Below are 17537 nucleotides of genomic sequence, written 5' to 3' on the forward strand. Positions count from 1 at the left end.
TAATGGTGGTAAACTGCATCTACTAGAGCCACGTGCCCGCATGCAAACACCAACTCAACTCAAAAATAGATGAGTTTTTTGTTTTTCTTTTTTCTTTCTTCTTCTTTTTTAGATATCTAGCCTTAAAAGAAAAATGTGGGGTCACATGAGTAAAGTTAAAAAAATGATATTGGGAAAATAGAATGGTGTTAGCTAGTCAAAAAAAAAAAATCTGGTCAACAAATTCATTTAATTCCCAATGACTTCTCCCCAGCTGCAAGTTTCTCTTTACTTCTTCTTCTTCTTTTCTTCTTTTTCCCCTTTGTAAGAACGCTACAGAAATGGAAAGGAAATCATCTGTAAACAGAAAGTATCGATCTTGGCAGAAGCCCTGTAAGGCACACGCGTACCACTTCCTTCCTTCCTTCCTTTTGATCCCCAGTAATAAAGGGAGAGAGAAAACATTCAGACAAACTGTCAGAAGGAAAGGTCGCATCCCCTGACCCTTACTCAGCCTTTCCCATGTCTCCTCCTGAGGTTCAACCAGACCCTCGAATCAGAGCAGAAAAAAAAAATTCCTTCTTGCTTGATAACGGTTCATCCACTGAAGCCAGTTGATCTGTGACTATGAAACGGTTGATACGGGCAAGGCCTGAGCTGGGAGGAGAGGAAAATGGAAAGAGAATGTTCGTTTTAAGAAGTGTAAAATCTTTCCGCCAGATCAGCGCCATCATGGACACGAGTCGCGTGCAGCCCATCAAGCTGGCTAGGGTAACCAAAGTGCTGGGCAGGATTGGTTCGCAGGGACAGTGCACGCAGGTGTGAGTGGAATTTATGGGTGACACCAGCCGCCCTATCATCCAAAATGTCAAAGGCCCCCTTCGAGAGGGTGACATGCTCACCCTATTGGAGTCAGAAAGAGAAGCTCGAAGGTTGTGCTTGATGCTGGGTTCTGGATATCCACGATTTAGCCCATGGAATGACCTACAATTGTTAAATAAAGCATTTGTATTAAAAGAAGAAGAAGAAGAAGAAGAAGTATAAAATCTAGGATGTAGAAAGGCAGCTTGCCATAAAGTGCGGAGTGAAGCAAGTGTTACAATAGTGTGATACAAAGGCAGCTAATGCCCTGTGAGAGCTCCTGCGTCAGAACGCCTGGAGGTACTGTTTGCTTGCTAGAAATCTAGGTGCTGTTCTGGAAAATACAAGTTTAAGAGGAGATGGAAGAGAGACTCTAAGACTGTCCAACCTAAGAGTAGACAGACAGGCTGAGGACAGCATGGCCTCCAGCCACATCCCTGAGTCTGAAGGGAAAAAGTCCCAATGGACAGAATCCTCCCACCAGTAGCGTATCCAGAGCATAGCCAGCACCCAAGGTCACGTCATTTGTCTCCTGGAGGGGCTATTTTTGGAACCCATGTGACAGGGCACTGACAGTGTTTTAAGCAGCTGGACAGTCCAGACAGGAGTTGGATCACAGAAGACAAACGAGGGGACACTATGTGCTTCCCTTTGCAATCCTCAGTGGTGCCCCCCCCACCCCCCCGCAGCTTCAGAAGAAAGGCCAAAACCTTTTAAAAAGGCTTCCCTTGGTAAACCGGAACAGTATTCGGTATCCTGGGTGGCTAAACAGCAGGGAAGGAGGGTACAGCACAGGGCTTTAGGGCTGATGCGCAAACCTGGTTCTCTCTGGACTTGGTGTTCATTTATATCCGGGCTTCTCGGACATCATCTAAGTATTGGGCGCTGCCGTAAATGCTGGGAACGCCATGATCAACCAGTTAGACTCAAGTGGCTTCGTTCTGCTTGGGCAAACCAATTGCCTGCATACGTGATCGTTCCGATGGGTGTGTGCTACACAGGAGGAAAAAGAACAGAAAAGTATCAGAAGTTGAAGTTGACATCAAGGGAGTCTGAGGTTAGGAGGTTCTTAGGCAGTGTTTCCCAGGGTTAAGAAGCAGATGGGCAAAGCAAGCCACACGCAGAAGTCCCTACAATCACGCATGACGTCAGGACTGGACAAAGGTAGTTATGACTATTCTGTGGCTGTGACAGTTCCTTGTGTGCATGCTTTGAACAACCCTAGGTTATAAAACACATAAACAGGAGTTTTAGGAACCCAGGGGAAATAGACCTTTGAAGTTTGGTTAAGTTTGTAGAAAGGTGTTTTCCCTGGGCTGGGTAGGGTTTTGGCAGGTGGGGAACAGAAGCAAATTGGACTCTAAAAGAGGAAGGAACATGAACATGAAACACAAGTACATTAGTATGTGTGCCGATACCATGAAGTAGCTATAGATTTTTTTTTTCCATTAGGAAATGGAATCTTTAAAAGGTGAAACCATTGAAAGAAGTGTTGAAGGTCACCAACATATTTGGCGATAAAGTTCAAATGTAACCAAGTCTAGATGGAGCCCACATCGCCCTTCTGAAAGCACATGGTGCATAGTGAGCTTTTAACAGTGGCTGTTACTATAGGCATCAGTAAGACTGCAACAGCCACCATGGTGCCCAAGGACGGAGCGGGAGGTGACCAGAGCAGGCATGGAATGACAAGAGTCACAGGTGGGCTTTGAAAACTCTGTCCACGTGACCTGCATACTCTGGGCCAGAAATAGCCAATGGCAGACTGAAGAGATGGCTCAGGTAGCTACCGTGGTTGCTGTGCAAGTATGGGGACCTGGATGGATGCCCAGCTCCCTTGAGGATAAGCTGGGGGTGGTGCTGTGTTCTGTAACCCCAGCACCTGGGGAGGCTGAGGCAGGAGGCTGCCGGGGCTTGCTGGCCAGCAAGTCTCACCTAACCAGTGAGCTCCAGGGTTAGTGAGAGACCCTGTCTCAAAAGGGGCGGGGCTGAGCATGAGAGAGGAAGACACTGAGCCCTAGCCTCTAAGCACATGGGTACCTGAATACACACCCAAGTGCTAAAGCATCAAGTCCTTTGTCCCAGGATCCCACAGGGCAGAACCCACAGCCTCCTGGGGTCTGTCCCGAATTACTAACAATAAAGAGAAGGACCGTAGGATGAGAGCGCATTAGTGATAGTTGTGGGTAAAACCTCTGCTCAGAGACTGTATTTTGAGAACGGATTGCTGAGGAAGCACAAGTGAGGCGCTTCAGAAGCTCTTGACGAACTGGTGGGTTTCAACACCAACCGAGAAGGGACGATGGATCTCCCGTGGCTGTGCTCACATTTCCAGATGTGTGGTGCAGGCAACACGAGGCAACGAGAGTCATGGTCAACAATGAACAGCAGGCCTAGCTGTCAGCCTGTCAAAATGCCGGCTGAGGATGCTGTGGGTACAAACTGGGGGAGGTGGATGGGGATAATAGCACACACCATTGTGCATCTGTGGACCACATCAGTAACACACCTTAATCTCGAATATACCTGCTAACACTCTAGTGAGTGGTTGGTGATTGTGTACAAAGGTAAGCCATAGCCCTTTCGATTGTTAATCTGTCATTACTATTATTTGAAATGTATGTATATGTGTGTGATGTGTTTGTGTGTGTGTGTGTGTGTGTGTGTGTGTGTGTGTGTGAGAGAGAGAGAGAGAGAGAGAGAGAGAGAGAGACTATATTCACGTAGGAGCACACAGAGGGCAGATGTCAGTGTCAGCTGCCCTTTTCAGTCACTTTCTGCCTCATTTTTTTTTGAGACAGTGAGCTTGTTTCTCACAAAACCTGATGCTTACTGATTTAGTTATACTAGCCATCTAGCAAGATCCCACAAGCTCCAGCAAGCTCCAGCATCCATCTGTCTGTCTTCCCAGGGTTGGGATTATGGGCTGTAAGGACAAGCCAGGCTTTTTACATAGGTGCTGGGGAGCTGAATTCAAGTTCTCATGTCTGTGCACCAAACACTTTATTGACTAAGCCATCTCCCCAAACCCTTTCAGATTCCAAAAGAGATTCAATCAACCGCTGTGTTCTCTAACCTTTAGTCCCAGTTAAAAGGCTTGAAAGAATTTGCATTTGAAGTGCACGGTTGGGGCAAGGTGAGGCAGATGAGGTGCCCTATCCTGCTTGGGTAAGGCAGGTGAATACCCGTTAGTTTAAAGGGTTTAATATTTATTATGCAGGAGACAAAGAGTTCTAAAAAGCACCTGCCTGTGGTATGGTATAATCAGCTCTGCATTCCAGCCCAGTCCCAGCTGTACTGTGAGGGAAGTATTTCTCCCGAACATACTTGCTCTCCACCCATCAGGCACGTGGTGTACTGGGGTTTAAGAAACCAAAGGCCAGAGGGCTGAAGGGGCAGGATTCGGAGTCTCCCCTGCCCCTCCTCGAGGACAGTTTGGTTCGTTATGTATTCTGTAGCTTCTGGGCCAGGGATGGGCAGGTCGTGTAGATCCCTCACTGTCTCTGTGTTTTGTTCTTTTGCTTTTCCTTATTGTACAAGTGCCAGGAAAGGGGGTGAAACCTCTCTCACCCCCAAATGAATTGTCACTCTCTGAACTGAAACAACAACAACAAACCAAAGGCCACATACTCTGAAACGGCCATCACGATGGCTGTCTGTAATGGCTCCACCTACCAACTAAGACAGCTAATTTAACTGAGCTTGAGCTAAGCCGAATAGTTCCTAGAAACGTCCTAACCCCCAACAACAGGCTTTGTGAGAAAGAGTATTCTGAGCTCTAGAAGAGGGAACAGAGACAGAAACACTTCTGGGAAGAAGAACATTTGGTCTCTCAGTAACTACTAGGCATGTCAGCCTGTGCTCTCGGCGTGAGACCCTTGTCTGCCATTACTCTGACCTGTTTGCTTCCATAGAAGCTTGTGTGAGCACATGAAGCTAGACATTTAAATATTATAGTAAAAACATATTGTTTTTTTCCAAGAACCTTTTCTGAGCTAAGTTTCTGGGAAACACACCTTTTACTTTGGACATCTGGCTTTTCTCCCTTTGGTTTATTTCACAGATATTGGCTAGATGTGTTATATACCAAGAACTGCACCCAGGGTGGAGATGGAAAAGACACCAGGTGGGCCATCAAGAACTGGGAAGGAGGAAAGGATGTGGGAAAGGCATAGAGGAGACTGCAGAAACTCAGGGTGTCGCGGGTATCAAAGGAGTCAAAGGATCTGTTGCTTGAGGTTGGTTTTAGGTTAAATAGACACTCAAGAAGTCAGAGAGGATTCTGGGTAGAGGCAAAGAGGTCCATTCCTTTTGGTCTTCCCAAACTCTTTTTTTCTTTTTTTTTTCTCTTTTCCCCCTTTCCTTTCCTTCCTCTCTCCCTTCCTTCCTTCCTTCCTTCCTTCCTTCCTTCCTTCCTTTCTTCCTTCCTTCCTCCCTCCCTTCCTCCTTCTCTCTCTCACACTCTCTCTCTATCTCCCTCTCTCCTTTCTTTCTTTCTTTCTTTCTTTCTTTCTTTCTTTCTTTCTTTCTTTCTTTCTTTCTTCCTTCCTTCCTTCCTTCCTTCCTTCCTTCCTTCCTTCCTTCCTTCCTTTCTTTCTTTCTTTCTTTCTTTCTTTCTTTCTTTCTTTCTTTCTTTCTTTTTTGAAACAGGGTCATATAGGCCAGGATGGCTTTTGAACTTGCTTTGTGCCAAAGAGATCTTTGAATTCCTAATCTTCCCAAATCCTCAAATAAAGGTGTATGTTACCATACCTAGCTTTGCATTATGTCTTTTTGTATCATGAATCGATCCTAGGTCTGCCTTTTTCCTGGGACAAAGGATCCCAGAACTGGGTACCTTCTGAATTCCGCCTCAGCTGGGCACTCTAAACATGCTACCCCTAACACCTGGGCTTCCTCACTGTCTCCATGGCTAACTTAAAAGGCATGACTTTCCCCTCTACCTCTCTTCTTCCTGGAAGCTGCCAGAATTTCCAGCCACCCCAACTGTTGTTTCTCTCCGAAACTCTGAAACAATAGCAACTACAAACAAGAGTTTCCTTCTGAGTTTGTTTTAAAATTATTATTAATGAGGCCAAGAACCTCTTCTCCCACTCCCCTGCACCGGGCAAATGGAACCCATTTCCCCAGTAACAAAAGTTCACAGACTGACTGGGGGCAGGGGGAAGAGCGCGGTATTTTTGTCCATCTGACCAGGCACTTACTGTTAGTGAGAACCAGAATTGATCTTAATGAGAAAGAGCCCAGAGTCTCAGGCTTTGGGAACGGATGCTAAATGCAGAAGCACTTTTGGGAGTGGCCAGGCATCGATTTACTGCACGAGGCAACTTCAGTATTTTAAAATCTTTCTGAAATACAGTACTTATGTGGGTTTTGTTTTTCTTTAAAGAAACACCAGCTAATGTACATGGATAATTATTTTTAAAACCTTAGGAGAAAAAAAAAATCCAACAGCCCTGCTGTGATGCTTTTTGCCGTCAGCCCATACTAAAAGATTCATAGCCTGTATTGATTTTTCTTCCCCCAAAGACGTCTCAATTTTCAATATGCCTGAAGCCTCCCTCTTCCCATACCATCAGTCCCTCACTCACTACGGCTCTGGCCTCCTGCCACCTTCCCAGGAAGTCCATTTTCCAAACCTGTCTGCTCTGTTTTGATTTCAGTGATGGCATCTTTGAGATACTGCTTTGCTCAGGTGTTCTTAGAGGTTATATGGGGGGCATGTTGGAGTGAAGAAGCCACCTTGGACATCGCTTATCCAAAGACCCGACTGTGAGGATTAGCTGACCAGCCGAAGGTACTGCAGGAATTAGGGGGAGACGTCTGAGAGTCGGGGTGTCAGCTAAGAGTGTCCGAAAGAAAGCACAAAGAGAAACTTGCATGTGTCACAGTCTCCCCTCTCTTTTGATGACATTCTCTTTCTTTTGGATAGGTATCCTTGTGCTGTGTGGGTCATCCCCCCAACCACGACGTTGGAAGACAGATAGCCCAGGCTAGCTCCCAATACACCATGTAGCCAAAGATGACCTTGAACTTCTGATTTTCCATCCACCGTCTTCTGACTACTGGGATTACAGTCATTCTAGAATCAGACATGCAGCCTTACGCCTGGCTTTACGTGGCGTTGGACCCTGGGAGTTCATGCACACCAGGAAAGCACTGTGCTAGCTGAGCTATACCCCAGCCCTTGTCTTTATTGTTGTCTTGGTTTTCTGTTTTGTTTGTTTGGAATTTCTATAGACAGAGTCTCACTTTATAGCCCAGCTGTCCTGGAATTCACTAGGTAACCCAGGGTGGCCTTGCACTCTCCACGATCCTCCTGGTCTCAGCCTCAGCTGTCTCAGCGTCCTGAGTGCTGCTGGGATTACCTGTGTGAGCCCCTACACTTGACTTCAACATCTAATTCTTTACTATAACTAACTTTGTGTCCTAGAGTTCTCAGGAAAGCAATTCCTGACAGGGGCTTAGTAAAACCAACAGCACCACCACCAACAAAAACAAATAGCCAAACAACAACATCAACAATAAAAAAAAAAAAAAGAAACAAAACAAAACGTGGTGGGAATGGCAAACAAACAACTACCACAAATACTTCCGAAAGGGTCAGCAGTGTGACTTATGTATCCCCTGGACCAGTGCTGCAGAGAGTCAAAGATGTCCCAGACACCGTGTTAACTGATTCGGACGAAGCAGTGAATGCCCAGAATGCTGTGATGTTGAACCAGGCACATAGAAGATGCTTTTGCTAAAATGGTACTGCCTCCTTTCTGGACCCACAATATAACTAGAACTAGCATAAAAGCCTGGCCTCTCTGTTTCTGTTTCCCGTCTCCCTGCAAGTCAGGATGATGGGCACTCTCGGAGCATCTGTCTAATTTCTCTCTCCCTCCTCAAGGCTGGAGGCATAGGGATAAACCATTGACTTAAAGTCACCCTCAATTTCAGCGAAAATAAAACTGCATGCACATGCGAAAAGTCCATGTCAGCACCCCAAAGATGGACTGTGATTGGGATGTGGGGGTCACTGAACCCTCCTATCTCTTCCTCTTCCCCAAATGGTCACTGAGTAAACCTGTTTCTGCTTTACACTAGTTCTCACTTCCAATTAGTATCCTGGGATGGGTGAGTGAGCGTAGCTTTTTAGGCAGGGGTGGGGACTTCCTGATCCCAGGATTTCACCTTTAACACTCTGGTTGCAGCACGATAATGCTAAAGGGAACATATGTGAAATGTATATGAACGGTAACAATCAAAATTAAAGTGTCAGCATTCTGTGCCGTCCTTTGTGAGGATGGTCTCGTTTTTTTCTTCTTACATATTCCTGAGCTACACACAATGACATTCCCCACCTCCCCATAGGCTCTCCCATTACAGCAAGAAAATAGACGCTAATTGCCCCTCCCCAACAGCTCCATGGTGAACACAGAAGCTGGGTTTGAATCCCCAGCTTGCCCGACTCTGAACCCACGTGCTAGCTTTTAACCTGGTTGCGCTCCCAGATTCAGAAGAGAAAACACCTGAACTAGGGTCAGCAGAGACTAGGGATTAACACACACAAGGGGAACAGAATCATGGGAGGTTCAAGGCATCCTGCAGAGACTGAGCTGCCTCCCAAGGGATCAGATTCAAAGAACAGCGTGCCACATTCTGGAGAACGGTGACCTTTGGGGCACAGGGAAAGAGAAGCGCTTGAGAAGTGATCTGAGCAGGAGCAGATCCAAGGAAGCCATGACACCCTTCCAGCAGGAATGAGAAACTTGGGGGACAGGGGAGTGACACCCCCAAAGCCCAAGGCATGCTGGGACTCAGGGCACAGAAATCCCAAGGACAGAGAGAAAAAGAGAGAGAGAGACAGAGACAGAGACAGAGACAGAGAGAGACATATGGAAGCCAGAAATCAGTGTCTTCCACAATCTCTTCACCTCAGTGAATCTGGAGACCGTCAAATGGGCTAGTCCCCAGGAATCAGTCTGTTCTGTTCTGTCTATCCAGCATCAGAAGCATAGGCAAGCATTCCACACCCGGCTTTGATGTGGGCCAGCGATCAAACTTCGACCCTCACGCTCTCGTGGTAGGCACATGGCACATGACTGGCGAAGCCTCTCCCTGCCCCTCTGTTTAAATGACAGATGCACAGGCGACCTTTGCCCGTGACAACGGTTGAGAATGAGCTGCATGGAGTGACTGAATCTCGGAGATGAGATGATTTAATTTAACCATCTTATTTTCCATAATAGGAACCGAAGAAACAGAATTCTCAGTGGTGTGTGTGTTGTTTTTTTTTTCCCCCTGCCCTGGCATAGCTAATTAGGGACAGGACTGTGATTAGAATTCAGATCATCCGACGCTACCTCAAAAGGAAACATTTCAGACATGAATTCTATGCAAGGGGCATGAAGAGAGAATCTACAAAGGAGGTGCCAATGGTGAACAACAGGGAAGAAAACTGTTCAGCTCCATGGATAATCAAACAACCCTCAGTAGTACAGAGAAACAACGCACCCCTGCGTTGCAGGGAGAACTCTAGTGGTAACCAGAGCAGAGGAATTAAAAATATCAGGCTTTCAACAGGTGGGTGGCTCAGTGGGTAAAGCACTTGCCACACAGGCCTGGCCAGAGTTTGAGAGTCATGGAACCCACATAAGGATGGAAGGGGAGAATGGACTTCAAATCATGCATGCAGGCACAGTTTTGTGTGTGTGTGTGTGTGTGTGTGTGTGTGTGTGTGTGTGTGTGTGTGTGAGATATTCGGGTCAGTTGTGAGCTAATGTCTAGGCACACGCTTCAGTTTTCTCTCATAAAGGTTGATATTAATAGAACTTACTAACTTGTGAGGTTTAAATGAAACTATGTTTGTAAAGTACTGTTTCAGGACTTTTCGTCTCTGTGTGTGGGTTGGGGGAGGGGGGAGACTAGGCAACATCTCTTCATAAGGCCCTAATGACAAACCAAATGAGAAACCAAACCAAGGAATGTATAGAGGTGATTTACAGAGTTGAACAAATGGTTCCTAACAGGAGAGGGGTGGGTGACATCAAAGCAGCATCGAAGAAAGTCCTCACTCCGGCATGGATGACAGCGTCCCACAAACAGAGATGAGCTCCTTCCAGTAGTCCCTTTCAGCCTCTATCCCAGGCCATTTGCATACCACTGGTTGGGAGGGGTAGCTGGCCATTCAGGTGAGGCTTCCATGACCTACCCAACCTCCTGTTTCTATGAAGGAGCATCAGTAGTCAACAAGAGCATCTGGGATGACTGCTTATACACAGGGACAGCTGAACTCCTGAAGATGGCAGTTGTTTGGCTTGGGAGATAGCACTAGACAAGTAGCTAACCCAGGGATGAGGATGGTCAGATGCAGAGAGTCCGGTAAAATGGTGTTAGCGGGATCATTAAGACATTTTTACAAATACCCACATGTGTTGTCCCTTCAATTTCAGGTTCAGAAATTAATCATACAGAAATGATCAAAACTAGGCCCAAAGATGTTTGTATATGAAACCACCAAAACATTATTTGCAGTACTGAAAAGTCAGAAACATGGATTTCCAGCAACTGAATGGGTAAACCAATGGTGGTCCTTCGAGCTTCAGAAATAGCTCGTGGCTGTTACGTACATGGTGAGTGAACGTAGCTTTTTAGGCAGGGAGGGGTGGGGACTTCCTGATACCAGGATTTCACCTTTAACACTCTGGTTGCAGCATGATAATGCTAAAGGGAACATATGTGAAATATGTTACGTACTTATCCATGCCGCAGTGGACCACTCAGTTGTTGGGAAAACATCCATAGTAACTGACAAAGCAGGTCACCGATATATAAGCATAATACCAATTTTGTAATGAAACACACACATGCAACCATTCTACAGATCTGGAAAATCCCTCGTGGAGGCCAATCAGGAAGGAAAGAACTCCATATAAGCCCATGCTACTAGTACACGCATGTGGAGCGTTACCGCATCTTCAATAGAGAGAGCCCGGAGTTCAGTGGTTTGTGTTGTAAACTCTGAAACAAGATTAAGAGGAACAGGAAGAATGGAAATAAGTTTGTTTTTCTGATACTATCAAAACTACATGAATATTTGTGTTTAACCAGTCATTCTAGCCCTCCAGCTATAAAAGGACCCAACCGGAAATTACATTTTTGCAGTTGTAAATTTATCTCAGCATGTTGGGATTTCCATATTTAATTTCTATTAATGCTTTCCAATGCCAGCGTGAAAACATATACCTTAAACACTCTTCCTTCACCGTGTTTCTTACAGGGAGCAGGTTAGACAAAATAAAACAGCAAACTGAACAGGCAAACCCTCAACGGACAAATGCCGAGAAGAGAGCACGGACGTTCGTTTGTTTCCTGCCTTCTCTCAGTATACCCCAGGAAGTCTGCAGAGGAATTAGATACAAATGAGAAAAATATAGAACCCAGAGGATTGCATGATCATTTTCCCCCTAACATATGATTCCAAACTGTTCATGCTAAGAGACTTGGAGAAGACCAGAGACTGCATTCTGAGCTGTAAGTCTCTTTTGGAACCTTCCTAAACGCACACTGTATGAGCTTTGGAGATACAGATCGAGCAGGTCTACAGAAACGAAGGGGGTTCATCATTACCGTCCTCGACTTTCTTTTGGGATATAATTAAAGTTTTGCACACTTTCCTAAAGTGTGTTCTTGGTCACCTTGCTTTGCCTATTGGTCTCCTCCGTGTCTTCATTTCTGTTCCTCATTTTACAATTTCTCTGCAAAGTATAGCAAAAAGAAATCTTACAAATTTGATTTCCCCAATAAAAGAACTTGCACCTGTTGAAATTATAAGATGCTTAGGTTAAATTTGTACCTTAAAGACACAGATTTCTGAGTATTACATACATTAGTTTAAAATCTGATCGGCAGGACATTATAGATGAGTGACCAACAAGATATCAAAGATTTGAGTGCTAAGTATGGTTAAAAAACAAAACAAAACAAAATAAACTTACTCCAAACTCTTGTCACTTCTATGGACAGACCGTGCAAATGCATTTACATTTTAGTTGAGATAGTAGCACTCTATTCTTAAAGAGACTTTCAGTGTACATTCTTACACATAATGTCTCATTCGAATATTTTAAGGATCTATGAGACAGCTTCAGTTACAGAGTTTGATTTACAGTCATCAAAAGTTAAATAATTACTCCCCAATAGCTTATCTACTTGAGTGGGAGAGATAGTCATGGAAACCTGGTCTCAAACTCCAAAATTCATCTGTTTGGGATTCATGCCATCAGCTGCAAAGTCATGCAGCACATTTAATTTTCAGTGTTTAGAAACTCTTGAGGGTGACTTGTATGGACTGCAAAGGTCATGCAATGGCTTCATTTGACTTTTTTTTTTTAAATATAGTTAACATTTGACATAGTAAAGTTATAAACTGAAAACATATGGTTGTTTTGTACTGTTAGAGTAGCTGTAACAGACCCTACAAAGCCTGAGATATTTACTCTCTGGCCATCAATAGAAAAGGCTTGTCAACATCTATCTCACATTCAATTTATGTATCTTATATTTTGTACAGCAAGTGCATACTTGTTTTACTCAATTAAAACTCTTTGTAATATTTTAAAATAGATTTATGCCTTTTAAAATGAACTCATTCCTATTTTAACCAAAAAGTTCCCAAGCATTTGGATTATTCCTGTTAATCTAATAAATAATAAATAAATCTAATAAGCCTTGTTGAATCTTATATATATATATATATATGTATATGTATATATATATATATACACATACACACACACACACATATAGCATGTCTGATTTACGACAGAATTTTATAAGTCTGTTGCTTTAAGTGTGTTTATGTGTTCCAATACTTTGTACAAATGTGGGAAAAATTCAATTTAGACATCATAAGCCTGAATCAATTATAATTCTTATATAGAACAACAAAACTGACCTGTTTAAGCAAAATGTTTCATTCTCAAATAGAATGTTAAAAACATGAAGAGTCCTTCTTGATATAAAGTTACACAACTAATCTCCTTAAAGGATTTGATATTTGTATTAGTTAATTTTCTCTTTTGCTATAACAAAACACTGTGACCATGACAACTTAGGAAAGGTAATGTTCAATTGGGCTTATGGTTCAGTTGGTCCAGGATGGAAGCCACAAAGCTACAGGGGCAGGAACATCTGATCCCAAAGTAGGAAGTGGCAAAAAGAACTTGGAATGGCAGTCTTTTGAAACATCAAGCCTGCTATTAGCACACCTCCTCCATCAAGGCCACGCCTCCTAACCCTTCCCAAACAGTTCCACCAGCTGGAGATCAAGTAGTCAACTGTTCTCATTCAGATGACCACAATGCTTAAAATCTAAACCATGTCAACTTTGGGGTTTGGGTTGACTTAGGAGTTGTGGACTCAAGAAAGACTTTTCTTTCTTTTTTTTTTTTTAATCAGGGGAGAAACACTTGGTGCTGTTGGGTCAGAATGGAGACTGGGCTGAGGTTCCAGGGATGCTTGTGGTGGCCCTTGAAAATCAGCGGCAATTAGGTTCACTCAGGGACAGTCTATTCTCTGAACTGCCTCTTGCTACTGCAAAACACGGAGGCAAAGGCTAGGGAAGGCTTCAACAACCCTAGAACTTGGAGTCCTCTGTAATGAAGGCTTAGGTCAATGTCCCTAAGACAAGTCTGGCCCCCTGAAAAACTGGGATTACAGGTTATACAGAATGGGAAACAAAAGAAGAAAGATATAAATTCCAACTAGGGCTCAAGCCAAATAGCAAACATGAAGGACATGGTAACTACTTGTATCCTGTCTTGCTCTATATGTATCTCTTACATATATAAATAACTTCCCTTTCTTTTCTTTCCCTCTTGTCCCTAAGAGTCCATAAAGGGGTTGCTGGTTGTGGTTGACTGACTACCCTTCAGTCTATATCACTGGTTATCACCCTTCCTCATCCTGTGACCCTTTAATACAGTTCCTCATGTTGTGGTGATTCCCAATTGCTTCTTCATAACTGTAATTTTGCTACTGTTGTGAATCATATTGTAAATCTCTGTTATACAAGATATCTGATATCAAGGGGTTGCAACCCACAGGTTGAGAACCGCTGGTTGTTTGTGGTACACGAGGTGAATAGGTTACAGATATGAGAAGTATTGGTTTCCCCCTGGCATAGTGTTTGTGAGGTAGTTTGTCAGAAGCTCCACTTAGGGGAGAGTGTATGCAAACATTTAACAGCTAAAGCCTGAACTGTTAGTGGGCAAAGTGGATTTGGGCATCTGAGTTGTCCCAATCTCCTCTTCTTATGTGTTCCTCTGCTTTAGAGAGGAATACCACAAACTCATTTCTCAGAGTTCCTTGAAGCAAGGTTCTAAATATAAGCTGGCTTCGCGGGATGTGCTTGCTTGCTTGCTTGCTTGCTTCCAGCATTGACTTCTGCTGTTTCTGTTGGCAAGCTTGCTCCGGGAGTCATTGAACATTTCTTTTTTTTTTTTTTTTAAAGATTTATTTATTATATGTAAGTACACTGTAGCTGTCTTCAGACACTCCAGAAGAGGGAGTCAGATCTTGTTACAGATGGTTGTGAGCCACCATGTGGTTGCTGGGATTTGAACTCCGGACCTTTGGAAGAGCAGTCAGGTGCTCTTACCCACTGAGCCATCTCACCAGCCCCCAGAACATTTCTTCCACCCTTTAACAGAGGCCCCAGTGTGTAACTACCAGCTTTGTAGGTGTCAAAGGAGGGGTGGGTCATCCGTGTGGCTGCTGAAATTTCATTAGGATGTCATGGTTCTGCAGCTGGCCCTGGTGCAAAGATTCCCCCACCATGATGCTCTCTGTCCGATGTCAGTGGTTTCCTTGCAGGGTGCGATTTCTGACTGTGGCTGTCAAGGTGGGGTTCCCAAGCTAGCAGCTGCAAGAACAGTTTCCTGCTGCATGAAAGGTGGGGATTCCTGCGGTGACTGGAGTTTGGATAGTGAAGCTTAGCCCAGAGCATTTCCTCAACCTGAACAAGCACGGAGCCATAGATCACCCTATAACACATTTCTTTTTTGCTTAAACTCCCTACAGTGGATTCTAAGCCCTGGCAGGGATCTCCAGCTGAGAGCTCTGTTCTGGTTGAGTCCTCCAGTGTCCCCAGGAGTCTCCTTCTTTCCCATATATTTCCTGTATGGCAGGCCTCACAATCTCAGGCGTATTTTAGAGAGCACTTTCCTCCAGGTTTCATCGGATCATGTTATTACTGATTTCATGAAAGTCATTCTCTGATGAGTTGTCGTTTTCAATCTGTCCTCAGTCTTAGGCATCTTCTTACCCACATTGTGCTCTAGTCTTCCAAGATGTCTGTGTACAGTGCCAATGAGCACTGCAATTTGGGCTGGGTTTTCCCTTTTTCCTTGTAACCATCCCTCCATCCTTTTAATCAAAGTGTCTGTCTTCTGTCTGGCCAAAATTCCATTTCTTGGTGGACAGTCTGTCATGAAGTCAAGTGAGGACAGTTGGGAGTAATGATGGTGGGATGATGATGATGATGAATGGTGGTTTGGTTTTTGTTTTGAGATGTTTTCTCACTGTGTGTCCTGTGGGTGGAGACAAAACTCATGGGAATACCCCTACTTCAGCCTCCCAACTCTGGGACTTCATGCACCACCATAGCCAATGTTTTAATGTTGATACCAGTGATGGTGTTTATGCCAGTCAGGGCTGACACACTGGCCACAATGCCAACCACTTCTCAAGGCCGATCTCATTTCTTCCTTTGAGTCCCCAAAGCTAATGAGCAGATGGGTAACTGGAGGCCCAGAGACCTGTTATAATGATGGTGTGAAGCATCACCCAGAAGACTCACATGTTGAGAACCTGGTTACACACTGCCTCAGGGTCCAGGGCTAAGGATAGTGATTAGAACAGAAAGGTTCCGACTAAGTCAGCGAGTTAATCCATCGATGGGATGATAATCTGATGGCATTGTCGGATGGATGGGACCCGGACAAAGGAAAGGGCTCATTGAGGGTGTGCTTTCTTTTGACTGTTTCCTGGCTCCCAAGAGGTAAGCAGCTATGTCCTAACCCCGCCCCTCCATGCTGCCCTGTTTCACCCTAAGTGCAAAAATCTCTGAGCAGCAGCGCACACCTCTGAAACCATACACCTGGCTCCTTCTTTCAAGTTGTCTGTGCCGGGTATTATTGTCACAACAAAGAAAGAAGCTAAGAATACAAATGCACACAGGTAGTGGGTGTTAAAATCATGTCTGAGTCCAGAGTCTGATTAACCAACTCACTAAACATCTCCCCCAAGGGCAGGGGGTGAGTTGAGGACTCCATGTAGCCTTATATAGTTTAATAAGAAGGAGTATTCCAGGATGGGAGCTGCTGATGCGTCTCCTTCTTCTCCTTCTCCTCCTTCTTTCCAAAGATTTATTTATTTTATGTATGTGAGTACACCACCATTGCTCTCTTCAGACACACAAGAGGGCATCAGACCCCATTATAGATGGTTGTGAGCCACCATGTGGTTGCTGGGAATTGAACTCAGGACCTCTGGAAGAGCAGTCAGTGCTCTTAACCACGGAGCCATCTCTCCATCCCTGGGAGCATCTTCTAATGCCAGAAACATCTGCATGGTACCATGGTCAAGAGAGCTAAGTATGGGGTGGGGGGCTGGAGCTAAGTATGGGATGGCTCCGTGGTTAAGAGCACTGACAGCTCTCCCAGAGGTCCTGAGTTCAATTCCCAGCAACCACATGGTATCTCACAACCATCTATTATGGGATCCAGTACCCTCTTCTGGTGTGTCTGAAGACAGCTACAGTGTGCTCATATAAATAAAATAAATAAATCTTTTTAAAAGAGAGAGGGAGCGCTAAGTATGAGCTCAGCAAGAATACTGCACATTTTGTGGGAACAGGAGCGTGTCTGAGGTGACAAGATAAGCGTTTTGCTTTATTTCGTTGCACTATCTGAGAGGTGAAACGGGAAGCAGGAAGGTATATAGGCAAATGAATGAAAGTCGAGAAATCTGGGAAAACGAAGAAAGGTTAAGCAGTTCATATTAGGATAAGCCTCTGAAAGATGAAAGCTGTGTAGATAAGGCAAAGAGCGAGTTTAGAACGGGATTAGATAGGAGGCCAGTAGGCTGCAGTAATGATAAGATACTTAGCACTGAAGGTTGCTGGTGATTTGAGGAAGAGGGAAGGAGAATGTGAGAAAGGATCCAATGTTTGATAAATATTAGGTTCCCAAGGAAACAATAACTATAAATGATAAGACAGGAACCTTGCAATCCTGAAGTCAACTTTGACAGCTGCCAGCAGTTCGTTTCCACGTCAGGAAACTATGTAGACCATCTAGTGAGGTCCTCTGAGTTGTCGATTGTTAATAAAATAGGACATGCATAAATCCTGTGGGCTCCCCTGAACTGACAGTTGGGCTAACTAAGATGTACAACTCAGCTTTCATCTGAAAAATTAAAAACAAACAAACAAACACCCCCCCAAAACCCAAAAACACCCCAAAACAACAACAATAACAACATCTAACCCAGCAGTTAAAGAGCTGATCTGGGTAATTCTAATTGCCAAACACTTGCAGACACTTTCCAATATCCTGCAGTCAAGTTTTCTGGGCCCATACCAATGTATAACCTTTGTGAGAAAGAGCTGTGGGATAATGAATGAACAGTCAGAGAGATGGCGAGAA

The 17537-nt window shown here is 44.4% G+C and overlaps 2 long non-coding RNA genes across 2 annotated transcripts in view; one reads left to right on the top strand and one right to left on the bottom strand.

The window, feature by feature from the left end:
• Positions 1-11523, top strand: part of Gm26839 (predicted gene, 26839) — a 56198-nt gene extending 44675 nt beyond the window's left edge. Inside the window, exons 3-4 of the long non-coding RNA NR_136760.1 lie at positions 10281-10460; positions 11108-11523. This is a non-coding gene — a long non-coding RNA (predicted gene, 26839). The remainder of the gene's footprint in view (positions 1-10280; positions 10461-11107) is intronic.
• On the bottom strand, positions 1581-11586 carry Gm35644. The gene is made up of 4 exons (XR_001780667.2): positions 11526-11586; positions 11074-11228; positions 10695-10848; positions 1581-1833 (listed from the first exon to the last, which is right to left on the bottom strand). It is a non-coding gene; the product is annotated as a predicted gene, 35644 (long non-coding RNA).
• Between the last annotated feature and the right edge of the window lie 5951 nt (positions 11587-17537).

Source organism: Mus musculus, chromosome 12, assembly GCF_000001635.26.
Source record: "Mus musculus strain C57BL/6J chromosome 12, GRCm38.p6 C57BL/6J".
Lineage (NCBI taxonomy): Eukaryota > Metazoa > Chordata > Mammalia > Rodentia > Muridae > Mus > Mus musculus.